The sequence below is a fragment of the Lipotes vexillifer genome, unplaced genomic scaffold, assembly GCF_000442215.2.
Source record: "Lipotes vexillifer unplaced genomic scaffold, Lipotes_vexillifer_v1.1 scaffold14, whole genome shotgun sequence".
In the NCBI taxonomy this organism is placed as follows: domain Eukaryota; kingdom Metazoa; phylum Chordata; class Mammalia; order Artiodactyla; family Lipotidae; genus Lipotes; species Lipotes vexillifer.
In genome coordinates this window covers 1,312,650-1,325,526 of record NW_006775372.1, presented here as the reverse complement: position 1 = coordinate 1,325,526, position 12,877 = coordinate 1,312,650, and the positions used below count along the sequence as shown (strand labels likewise).

Sequence of the window (12,877 nt, the reverse complement as noted above, 5' to 3'; positions counted from 1 at the left end):
ATGTATGAGGGATTCATTTTCTCTGCATCATTGCCAGCATTTGGTATGGTCAATATTTTTTTATTTTACCCATTTTGATAGGTGTAGAGTGATAGCTCATTGTAGTTTTAATTTGCAATTTCTCTAATAGCTAATAATGTTGAGCATCTTTTCATGTTCTTATTTGCCACCTGTATGTCTTCTTCAGTGAAATGTCTCTTTATGTCTTTTGTCCATATTCTAACTGGACTGTGCTTTTTCACTGTTGTGTTTTGAAGGTTCTTTGTATATTCTAGGCACAAGTTTTTTGTCAGATATATGCGGTTTGCAAGTATTTTCTCCCACTCTATAGTTTTTTTTTTCATCCTCCTAACAGAGCCAAAGTTTTAAATTTTGATGAAGACCAATTATTTATTATATGAATTATGCTTTTGGTGTCAGGTCTTAGAACAGTTTTATTTCTTCCTCTCTGATCTGTATGTCTTTTATTTTCTTACTGCACTGACTCGAACTTCCAGCACTTTGTTGAATAAAAGTTGTGAACCTGGGCATCTTTGCCTTGTTCCCTGTTTTAGGTGAAAACATTCGGCTTTTCACCTTTACGTATACTGTTAGCTGAAAGTAGTTTATAGCTTCTCTTTATACAGTTGAGAATGTTTCCCTCTATTTCTACTTTTTTCAGAGTATTTTTTTTCAGGACTCATTAGCTTTTAATGCAAAACTGCATCCACAATCATTCAAGAAAGGGCAGGTTCCTCAAATTCAACATGTAGTCAGAGAAGGGAATCCAGGAAAATGAGGGAGTACGAAGCTCTCTTCCGAAGCCCAGCCACGTGACAAAGCCAGAGGCATCTCCAAAGCCACAGATGTACCAGCAAACCACGTGAAAAAGACTGCTGCAGCTTGAAAAAGTAACTTTACCACCTTAATACCTAGGTCCTCTGAGAGCTGTCTGTGCGATAGACAAAATTGCCTTCGGTTTCTGACGATGAGGGAGATACCAGTTCCTCCTCAAATTCATTGGAACTTAAAGGTCCTGAATGGTTTCTCTGCCTTGTCTTTCCCATCATGGCAGCATTTGTGACCCTGACGTGTCTCAAAGAGTCGTTAAGGTAACGATTCAACAAGCTGCTCTTGTATCTTGGGGGCGATACGTAGTCCTCATTGGCCCGTGACTCTGGCCTCACTCCAGCTTTTATGGCTGAGCTCTCACTTTTAATCACAGGACGGTGAACTGGATTATTATAGGCTTCTTCACTCATGGGGTTTCGTGGAGGATTTTCTCCACCTTCAGAACGTGAGTCATCACTGCTTGCACTCAGCCGCTCAGCGTTTCCTTGAGCATACTTATTGTACAACTTTATTCTTAAGGCCCAGCTTAAATCTGGCTGTCGAACAGTATTCTTAAGCCGACGTTTTGCATTAGCAAACCAATTTGACACCTGCACTAGCGTCATCTGCGAGCCGAGCGCCAGGAGAACCTTCTCTGTCTTTGTGGGGTACGGATTGTCACGGTGCTTGTACAGCCACTGCTTGAGGGGCTGCGCCATGTCCTGCAGGGCCTGCCACTTGTGCCTCACCTTCCCGCCATTCTGCCGGGCCCCGGTCCTCCGGTGTCTCAGGCCCAGGTTGTCCTTGAGGGGCATGCCGTCCATAATGCCCACCTCGGGGCGAGCGTGCATACTGTCCAGGACACCGCCGTAGGGCCTGCCACCCCGCTCCCGCTCCGGAGCCGAGCGGTCCTCAAAAAGCATGGCGCCGCCGAGCTTGTTGAAGACGATGGTGTTCATGGTGCACGCAGGCAGGGCCGCGCGGCGTGGCCGCAGTGCCTTGGGGCCGGGCCGCCAGGAGCTCCGCAGGGCTCGGGTTCCTCCTCTTAGCCCCAGCCACCCAGCCCCCAAAGAATCTCAGCCTTTTCAGAGTATTTAACATGAATGGCTATCAATCTTTGCCTTTAAATTGGAATATTTAGACCATTTACATTTAATATAATTTTTTATAGGTTAGGGCTAAATTATGCTACCTTTTTGTTACCTCTGTTTTTCATTTTTCTGTATTATTTTTTCTGCCTTCCCGTGGATTGCTTGAATGTTATTTGGAATCCCATTTTGGTTTATCTATAGCGTTTTTAGAGTATCTCTCTATATAATTTTTCAGTGTTTTTTCCAGGTATTATATTATAAATTCATAACTATCACAGTATACTGATGTCACCATTTACCAGTTTTAGTGAACTGTAGAGGTCTTATCTCTCTTTACCATCACCCATTTATATTATAATTATATTGTGCATTTTTTCATCAAACACTTAGAACCATATGAGACAATGTTCTAATTTTTGCTTCAACCCCCAAGTGTAATTTAGAAAACTCAGAAGGAGAAGAAAAGCATAAGCATCCAAATTTTTGCATATTGTTGTTTTTCCTCCGTGATGTTCCAGTATTTCTTCTTTTATCATTTCTCTTCTATTTAGAAAAAATTTTTTAGCACTTTAGTGTAGGTTTGCTGTGGATGTATTCTCTTAGATATCCTTCATCTGAGAATGTCTTAATTTCCCTTTCATTCCTGAAGGATTTTTCAGCATCCAAAAGATATTGTGCCACTACCAAGTGGTCTCCATGGCTTCTGATGAGAAACCTGCTGTCTTTGAATTTTTCCCCCTGTAGATAAGGTGTTGTTTTTTGTGGCTGCTTTAAAGATTTTTCTCTGTGTTCGGCTTTCAGGAGTTTATTAAGATGTATCTTGGCATGGATATTTTGGGGTTTCTCCTCTTTGGTATTCATTCAGTTTCTTGAATTTGTAGGTTTACATCTCTTGTCAAGCTAGAGAAGCTTTTGGCCGTTGTTTCTTCAAGGTTTTTTCAGCCTCACCCTCTGTCTCTTCTCCTTCAGGGACTGTGTCCATTATGTTGTCTCTGATTGGGAGATACAGCTCACAGAGTATGCACAAAGAGGGCTTCTGGTATCTCTTGGCTACATCCGTGTGAATCTTCTATGTTCCTTATACATAAAATATCTTGCTATCTGACCTTAGTTTTCTCTTACTAATTCTTCAAAGCTTTCACAGATTGTATCACTCACTAATTATTTCAGATCACTTTTGGGAAAAAAACTTACAAGGTCCTAAAAATATCCATTAAGGACTTTTATTGTCATATAAATCTTCAGTATATTTGGGGAAAATGGGCATAATTAAAATGTTTATATTTTAAATCCTGGAACATGCTCTTTTGTCTGTTTCTACAAGTCTGATTTTATATTCCTTAGTAAAGTTTTATGGTTTTCTAGATAGCTTTTACATATTTCTTATTAAGTTTATTTCTAGATTTTGTCTGTGTGTTTTGCTTGTGGGGTGGGGCCTTTTCAGGTAATATCTTAAAATTAGTTTGTTTTTTTTATACATAGGAAAACTTGTTTTATTGTTATTTATATTGTGTTTAGCAATTTTATGGAATCTGTAATTAATGCTAGTTGTTTTTCTGTAGTATTTAGTCTCTTTTAGATATTTCTCATACATTTCCTGCTTCCTGCCACAGATTCCCAAATTTTCAGCACAAAACAGATTAAAGCATATTCTGAAAGACAGGTAATAAACACAGTTGCCCATGGTCAGTAATTTTGGCAAAAGCCTCATTTTAATTCCTCACTTGCTGATTCACAACTCACCATATCATATTAAAGGCTTTGAGAAGTCTTGCTTTAAACAGCCTTGTTTAACCCTGCTTAATCCGATGATTTCCATTTACAAGTCACACACATCAAAAACCCATGGAAAGTGCATAGAAATCCTGCATAAATTGAATTTAGAAGAAGAAGCATTTATTATCTTAAAATACAGAAAGGTCTCTCAAATCCATACAAAAACAGTGAACTCCCCGTTAGAAAAATGGGCAACTAACAGGAATAAGACCAATGGCTGATACACTATTTCCGCCCCCCCATGAAATTAACAACCCAAACCATGATGGTATCCAGCCTTGTCTTTGTTTCAGACGCTCTGTGGATAGAGTGGAAATGTCTGCTGTGCACTGAAATTTGAATTCTTTATATTGCCTATAATTCTAGCCGCCCAGCCCACGATGGGGAACCATCTGCCTTGCATTCTGCTCCGTGAGCAGTTCGCCTCATCAATCTGTCTGTTCCGTTGCCGTAGCAGGGATCTCTCTGTGGTTACTGTCCTACTTTCTGATGCCTGCTTCGTTTGACTGCTTATTTTACTGGCCAAAGTTTCTGTTGTGTGTAAAGATGAAAGTTTTGCTGCGCTCCGTGTGCATGCAACAGGTGGATGTGGATCATTTTCTAGCTACCAACTACCAGAACCATGAGAAAGAGTTGAAAGGATTCTAGAGAGAGAAAGACACCAGCCAATAATTTCCTAGTTCTGCAGTGGTTGGAGATGATAAACCTCCACGTAAGGAAACACCATGGTGCCAGTTCAGAGCTCCCATTTCTTGTAAGCATCCTTGGTCTGAAACAGGATGTACTCTCTCTGCCTTTCTGGAGGACAGTACATCAAGAGGTATAAAAATATCCATGACCTTTGATCCATAATTAATTACCCAGAAAAATATTCAGAGACATCCACCATAATTTAAGTCAAGAAAATTCACAACAGTGTTCCCTGAAATAGCAAGGAAAAATTCCACAGTGCTCAATAATAAGGAACATTTAATTATAAAAGATGTAAATATGATAAAACATATGAATTACAGTATATGCAGAGGTTACATAATTATGTAGCTCAGGGGTCAGTGAACCTTTTCTGTAAGAAGCCAAATAGTAAATACTTCAGGCTTTAAGGATCATACAGTCTCCATCACAATTACCCAACTGCCCTTATGGGGCAAAAGCCATCATAGTCAACATGTAAAGGGATGGGCAGGCCGTGTGCCAATACAATTTCATTTATAGACACTGAAATCCGAATTTCATATCCTTTTCATATGTTGCGAAATATTATTTTTATTTTTTCAGCCATTTAATTTCAAGGTAAAAACCACTCTTAGCTTGTGAACTGCACAAAAAACATGCTGGTCAATATTCCCTTGGGTTTCAGTTTGTTCTCCCCTTAAATAAAATCATGTTTTCAAAAGCAATTTTACATGAGAAAACACTCACAACATAATATCAACTGGAAAACAGGTAGGATCTAAAACCATTTTTAGGATAATAAAAAGGACTTGAAAGAAATACCCAAAAATATTAAAATGCTTTTCTCTGTAGGGTGGCCTTTGAATGATTTTCATTCCCTTTGTATGCTTTTCTGTATTTGCTAAATGCTTTACAATGAGTGAGTATTATTCTTGTAATAAATAACGTTACTTTGAAAAACGTTCTTCTAAAACATTATTCTCAACCTGGTTCTTTCTCCTGGCATTTTAAGGATTCATTTTCCATATTTTGAAATTGATTTCCCTTCTCCATCATTTGTTTTCTTCTTTCAGTGTCGTTTGTCATCTATTGTGAGGACATCCTTCATTCATTTCCTTACTCATTCTTTTCCTGTTTTCCCCTCTCTCTCCCAACAATCTTTCTCATGTATGACATTTTTCAAAGTTCTATTCTGAGCCCAACAGGGAAAAGTATTAAACATATTCATTATATTGGAACTATGCTTTCCAACACCACTGATTTAATTTTAACATTTTAGGGACCAAGAGATTCCTCAATGTTGTGACCGTGATGTTTTCAACAGAAAATTTAACCATGTCAAAAATGATTAAAAATAGATTTCTCCTTAACGTGCACTGACCCCTGTGAAGTCCATTGGGCCACAATTCCCTTATCCGAGGGGGAGGAAGAATGGCTTTAAGTAGCTTCCCTTCTTTGCTGTGTGGCCTTCCTCTATTCCAAATCCATCTGCATCTCAGTCCTGCCCCCCTAGGGGAAGTCCTCTTAGAATATTTTTAACATCCAATCAGAATATAGACCCACAGGGCTTACCTGGTGGTGCATGCAGTGGTTGAGAGTCCGCCTGCTGATGCAGGGGACACGGGTTCGTGCCCCGGTCCGGGAAGATCCCACATGCCGCGGAGAGGCTGGGCCCGTGACCCATGGCCGCTGAGCCTGCGCGTCCGGAGCCTGTGCTCCACAACAGGAGAGACCACGACAGTGAGAGGCCCGTGTACCACAAAAAAAAAAGGAATATAGACTCACAGTCCAGGCAGGTGTCCCTGGGACATTCAGAAGTTATCTAGTCAAGCGGCATAGCTAGTTGTTTCCATGGCAAATGTTTCCTGAGGACCTGCTTTGCAGCAGGCACTGTTCCAAGGACTGGAAATGCAGGGATGCACTCCTGGGCATATATCTGGACAAAACTCTAATTCAAAAAGATACATGTGCCCCTGTGTTCACGGCAGCACTGTTTACAATAGCCAAGACATGCTTGCAACCTAAATGTCCGTCGACAGATGAATGGATAAAGAAGATGTGGTGCATATACACAATGGAATATTACTCAGCCATAAAAAGGAAGGAAATAATGCCATTTGCAGCAACACGGGTGGACCTAGAGATTGTCATACTGAGCGAAGGAAATCAGAAACACAAATACCATGTGATATCACATATATGTGGAATTTAAAATATGATACAAATGAATCTATCTATGAAACAGAAACAGACTCATGGACATAGAAAAGAGACTTGTGGTTGCCAAGGGGGAGGGGCTTGGGAGAGGGATGGCCTGGGAGATTGGGGTCAGCAAATGTAAGCTTTTTTTTTTTAACATCTTTATTGGAGTATAATTGCTTTACAATGGTGTGTTAGTTTCTGCGTTACAATAAAATGAATCAGTTATACATATACATATGTCCCCATATCTCTTCCCTCTTGCATCTCCCTCCCTCCCACCCTCCCTATCCCACCCCTCCAGGCAGTCACAAAGCTCCGAGCTGATCTCCCTGTGCTATGCGGCTGCTTCCCACTAGCTGTGTACCTTATGTTTCTTAGTGTATATATGTCCATGCCTCTCTCTCGCTTTGTCACAGCTCACCCTTCCCCCTCCCCATATCCTCAAGTCCATTCTCTAGTAGGTCTGTGTCTTTATTCCTGTCTTACCCCTAGGTTCTTCATGACATTCTTTTTTCTTAAATTCCATATATATGTGTTAGCAGACGGTATTTGTCTCTCTCTTTCTGACTTACTTCACTCTGTATGACAGACTCTGGGTATATCCACCACATTACAAAGAGCTCAATTTCGTTTCTTTTTATGGCTGAGTAATATTCCATTGTATATATGTGCCACGTGTTCTTTATCCATTCATCCAATGATGGACACTTAGGTTGTTTCCTTCTCTGGGCTATTGTAAATGGAGCTGCAATGAACATTTTGGTACACGACTCTTTGTTGTTTTTTGTTTTTTGTTTTTTTTTAAATAATACACAATGTATTTATTTATTTATTTATTTATAGCTGTGTTGGGTCTTCATTTCTGTGCATGGGCTTTCTCTAGTTGTGGCAAGTGGGGGTCACTCTTCATCGCGGTGCGCAGGCCTCTCACTATCGCGGCCTCTGTTGTTGCGGAGCACAGGCTCCAGACGCGCAGGCTCAGTAATTGTGGCTCACGGGCCCAGTTGCTCCATGGCATGTGGGATCTTCCCAGACCAGGGCTCGAACCTGTGTCGTCTGTATTGGCAGGCAGATTCTCAACCACTGCGCCACCAGGGAAGCCCACACGACTCTTTTTGAATTCTGGTTTTCTCAGGGTATATGCCCAGTAGTGGGATTGCTGGGTCATATGGTAGTTCTATTTGTAGTTTTTTAAGGAACCTCCATACTGTTCTCCACAGTGGCTGTATCAATTAGATGTAAGCTTTTATATATAAGATGGGTAAACAACAGGGTCCTACTGTAGAGCACAGGGAATATACTCAATATCCTGTGATAAACCGTAATGGACAAGAATATATTTTTAAAAAGAATGTATACATGTATAATTAAAGCACTTTGCTGTACAACAGGAATTAAACACAACATTATAAATGAACTATACCTCAATTGAAAAAGAAAAGAAAGAAAGAAGTGCAGGGATGGAGGAGATGGACAAGGCAGCTGCCCTGCGCAGTCACACCCTCTGCTACAACCTCCAGGGACCCATAATCAAGAGACGCTCAGGCTTCTTTGCACTGTCAGCATTAAGAGTTGAGGTGCGGCCATAAATGAAGGAAATAGGGTATGTTCATGATGGTGCCAGAAAACCATGTCGAGAAGGTTGCAAATGAGGAGGGATGCTGGGAGTCCATGCTTTTGGTGGAGCCAGATAATGGCTACACAGTTTGCGTGTTGCTTGTTAAGAAAACCATGCATTGTAGTTCCCCACAGAGGGGCTCAGCCCCTTGTCTTTTACGCCATGGTAGGGGAGAGGGCGTGAAGCAGGAAGGGATAGGGCCCTGCAGGAATAATGCACAAGTTCACCCCCTATCATATGCTAGGATTTCCTATGAACTTTACAAGAACTATCTCACTGAACTGTCGAAAGAAGCATGGGGTGTCAGCACTGATTTTACACCATCTGTATTAATCACCGTTCAGAGAGAGAGAGATTTATTATAGCAATTGGCTCATGCAGTTAGGGCAACCAAGAAGTCCCATGATCTCTGCAAGCTGGAGAACCAGGTGCCATGGCGTGAGTGTTTGTGTCCTCCCCCAAATTCCTATGCTGAAATCCTAATCCCCAGTGTGATGGTATTAGGAGGTGCGGCCTTTGGGCAGTGCTGAGGTAATGAGGGTGGAGCCCCCATGAATGGGATTAGCATCCTTATAAAAGTGACCCCAGAGATTTCCCTCACCCCTTCCACCATGCAGGGCACAGCAAGGACACACAGGCTATAAACTAGGAAGAGGCCCCTCACCACAGCTCACCCATGCCGGCATGGTCTTGATCTTGAACTTCCCAGAGCTGTGAGAGAGAACTTCTTCTTGTTCGTAAGCCACCCAGTTTGTGGCAATTCGTTGCAGCAGCCTGAACTAACTGAGACCCCAGGAAAGCCAGTGTCGTCATTCACTCCGAGTCCCAAGGCCTGAGAAACAGACATGAGAGTTCCTGAGGGCAGGAGTAAGAGGATGTCCGGGCTCAAGCAGAGCGAGGGAAGTTGCCCTTCCTCTGCCTTTTTGTCCTATTCGTGTCCTCAGTGGATTGGATGAGGCCCACCCAACGTTGGGGAGGGCCATCTGCCTTAATCAGTCTAATCTCTTCTAAACACCCTCACAGGCACACCCCGAAAGCAATGTTTCACCAGCCCTCTGGAATCCCTTAGGCCAGTCAAGGTGACACACAGAATGAACCATCACACCGTCCTTGAAATGAAGGCACCAAGCCCTGGAAAGAAAGACTGACTTACCCTCGGTCACACAGCTGGTTGGCAGTGGGACCAGGACCCAGTTCTACTGTGGCTTTTGTCATCCACGCCATATAAGAACCTGATACTCCACGACTTTACAATGTGCATCAAACCCTTCCTCAACCCCCTGCCTCCTTTCAGATATATTTAAGTCCCATCGGTTAATGACCTTCCGTCATTACTCTGTGACCAGTGTGAACTGTACTCGTGCTTCTTTTTGCAACGCTGAAATGTCCTTTTTAAAAAGGAATATGCCCCACAGGTAGTAGAATCTCTGTGCTAAAAATAAGGGAGAACAACTGTAAGAAAAGCAGAGTAAGAACATCGTTTTGCCCATGAAGTGTGCCTGCCTCAAGGGAAAACCTTACATGACTTTGAAAACAGGGACTGGTTTCCAACCCACGGCTTTGCAGAAAGGGTCTTTCCTGACTTTGCCTCGGTATAAGTTTAGAGTGATCTAGGAGTCAACATGGAACCCATGGTCATCTGAATGTAGGACTTCCCCCAGGCTGCAAGTGGGATGGGCTTTGTCTCTGCCAAAGTAGATTCTTGGGACTCCCATGCTCAGGATTTAGCAAGGTCTACAGTTTAACAGGAAGGATGTGTCTGCTGGAGTCTTGGCAAACTGTTCATGTCAGATCTACCTCTTTCAAGGGCTGAGGGTTCCTCTTCAAGTCAGCGTGAACCCACGAGACACCACCTTTCTTACCTTCCTTCCTAGCACTTATGGGTCTTCAGGACGATTAAAACCACAGGGGGATGATGTTGGGCAGAACCTCCAGGACTCAGAAGAAACACAGTCACTTCGTCACACTCGACCCAGGGACTGGCTGACAGCCGGGCGTGGAATACACTTCCTTCCAGTGGGTAGCAGGAAGCACAGATGAGCAAGTTTGACTGTTCTCTCTGCCAAGATAGAAAAGTTCCTTGACATGGAACCCGTCTGGCTGGTGCTCTGAAAACACTTCTTAGGAATGTCACATGGCCTGGCAGTTCGATCCACCAACCTTCAGTAATTCCCCTAAAACACGTAAATGAATATCAGTAAACAAAATGGGGCAACACAAAAGGATCGAGGAGACGGGAGCTTCTGTCAACACCACGTTGTGTTTCTGGCCACTTCCTTCTGAATGGACGACCAGGGTGCTATCGTGGACATCAAGGGCATGCAGGCTGTTCGACAAGAAGTGCCCCATGTTACCATGGCAAAACGGGAATCATCCGCAATGTCACGGAACTTGCTGGCAGCACTGCTGTCAACAAAGCAGTGAAGGCCAGTTGTTACGCCAACAGTAGTCGTGTGTGTGCATTTTGCATATTAAGCTCTCTTGGAGCCGAGGGGAGTGTCTTGAAGCGTATGAAAGGAATTGATTGGAAAAAAAAGATAAAAGCAAAAGACAGAATCACCTAGGGACTTAAATGTCAACACACTCCATGCTGGTGGGTCTCAGCTGGGCACAGTTTTATCCTCGGGACCTCTGGCAATGTCTGGAGTCATTTTTGGTCATCACACCTGGAGAGAGGAGAGAGGAGGTGCTGGCAGCTGTTCCCGGTGGGTGAGTGTTGCTAAGCCCCTTCTTCTACAGGACACCTCCCTACAAAAGAAGAATTATCTGGTCCCAAATGTCAACAGTGACGAAGTTGAAAACCCATGTTTGATGCAGAGAAGAGCGTTTTGTGAGAACCAGCTATATAGTAAGTCTGATCTGTTAGAATCTATTCCCTACGAATTCATGGCATGATGGTGAAAACAAGAGTTTGGGCTGGGGAAAAAAAATGTAAGGAAATAAATAAAAAAATAAAAGAAAACATTGCATTGATGTTAACTCCCAGTACATACATAGAGCTTCTGAAAGATATCGTTAGACTCATGACATGGGAAACCCCAAAATCTGGAATCAACCCAGTGACACAGCTCATGAGAGAACGATCAGATCTTTGGCTCCAGTCAGTTGATATGTGTGTCTGTAAAATTACCCTCCAGAGTCAGGGAGGACGTGTGTGTCAGAGCTTCTGTCTGAGAAGGACACTCGCAGACAAGAGCGAGGCTCACATCCCATGTCATCTGTCCTCTGAGTAGCAGCTGTGAACGCCTTTTTCAGGACAGAGCCCGCTGCTTGGAATCGCTGTGTGATGCTTCCCTTTGAGGCCGGCCGCTTGAGCTACGATTGCAACAACCCTGCGGCTTGACTCATGCGTAGCTCTTTCCTCACTGCAGTTCGCGTCCGTGTCATACTGCCGGGTGCAGCATTTCATCATGCCTTTGCCGTGCGCCCCATAGGTACCTGCGTGGTGCAGCTTCCCAGCAACTTTGCCCAGAGCCACTGTCATCATCTGGCTACTGTCTCATTCAGCCTTTGTCTGACCCAGAGCCAGTGGCTTCCTGAGGGCTCAGCTTCCATCCATGTAGACGAACACGCCTCTAGAATTTTGGTCGTGAGTCTCCCTTCGCTCTGTGGGAATTGATTCAAAACATGGTAGAAAATCCATGGCAGGTCTTTGTCTCATTCTCCCACGGCACATCATTTCATTTCACCTTGATTGTATGAAGGATGCGTTCCTAAATCTCAGCCATGGCTGCTAGCCAAGCAAACGATGCGCTTGTTTGCAGCGTTTGCTGTTGTCTCATGACTAACCGAGGTAGCTTGACACTGATTTTTTTTAAGAGAGGTGTTTCTCTGAGAGCTTAGTGTGTGGTCTTGGCCATCTTTAAATTGACACAATTATTTACTAAAGCCGTTCCTGTGAAAACGTGCCTCTCGGTAAATCCGTCTCAGCAACAGAGAAAACAGCTCTTAATTATCCACAAAGAGTCTCTCCTACAACGTAAAAAAGGTATCCATCTTGGGAATTGACAGCTTCTCATCTAACTGAGACAACTCAGCGGTGGAAGTGTTGGATGTCACGGGAGAGGGATTAAATTGGGTCGAAGGCTGGTACATGGAACTCAGAAAAGACAGTCATATGACCTCACTTGTTCCAAACAGGTCCTGCCGAAGTGAGAGAGTGACATGGACATAAACACGCTACCAAACGTAAAATAGATAGCTCGTGGGAAGCAGCCGCACAGCACAGGGAGATCAGCTCGGTGCTTTGTGACCACATAGAGGGGTGGCATAGGGAGGGTGGGAGGGAGACGCAAGAGGGAAGAGATATGGGAACATATGTATATGTATAGCTGATTCACTTTGTTATACAGCAGAAACTAACACACCATTGTAGAGCAATTATACTCCAATAATGATGTTAAAAAAAAAAAAAGAAAGTAAAAAAACAAACAAAAAAAAACAGGTCCTGCCTATCATCAGGTCAGAACTTACTGCTTACTGAAATTTAAAATTTATAATTTGGCATACGTGCATCAGCTGACATTGTTTTCCTGCCGAATGACATGAATCCCTATTGTTCATTCAAATGGATGTGTCTCATTTTGAAGATCTGCCATTTCCTGTATAACCTTGTTCAGCCTTTGGAACTCATACATCAAAATAAAATAGCTGGGCTTCCCTGGTGGCGCAGTGGTTGAGAGTCCGCCTGCCGATGCAGGGGACACGG

General features: G+C 43.1%; 1 pseudogene; it reads right to left on the bottom strand.

The window, feature by feature from the left end:
- Positions 1-911: 911 nt before the first annotated feature.
- LOC103084284 (homeobox protein Mohawk pseudogene) lies at positions 912-1,769 on the bottom strand (annotated as a pseudogene).
- Between the last annotated feature and the right edge of the window lie 11,108 nt (positions 1,770-12,877).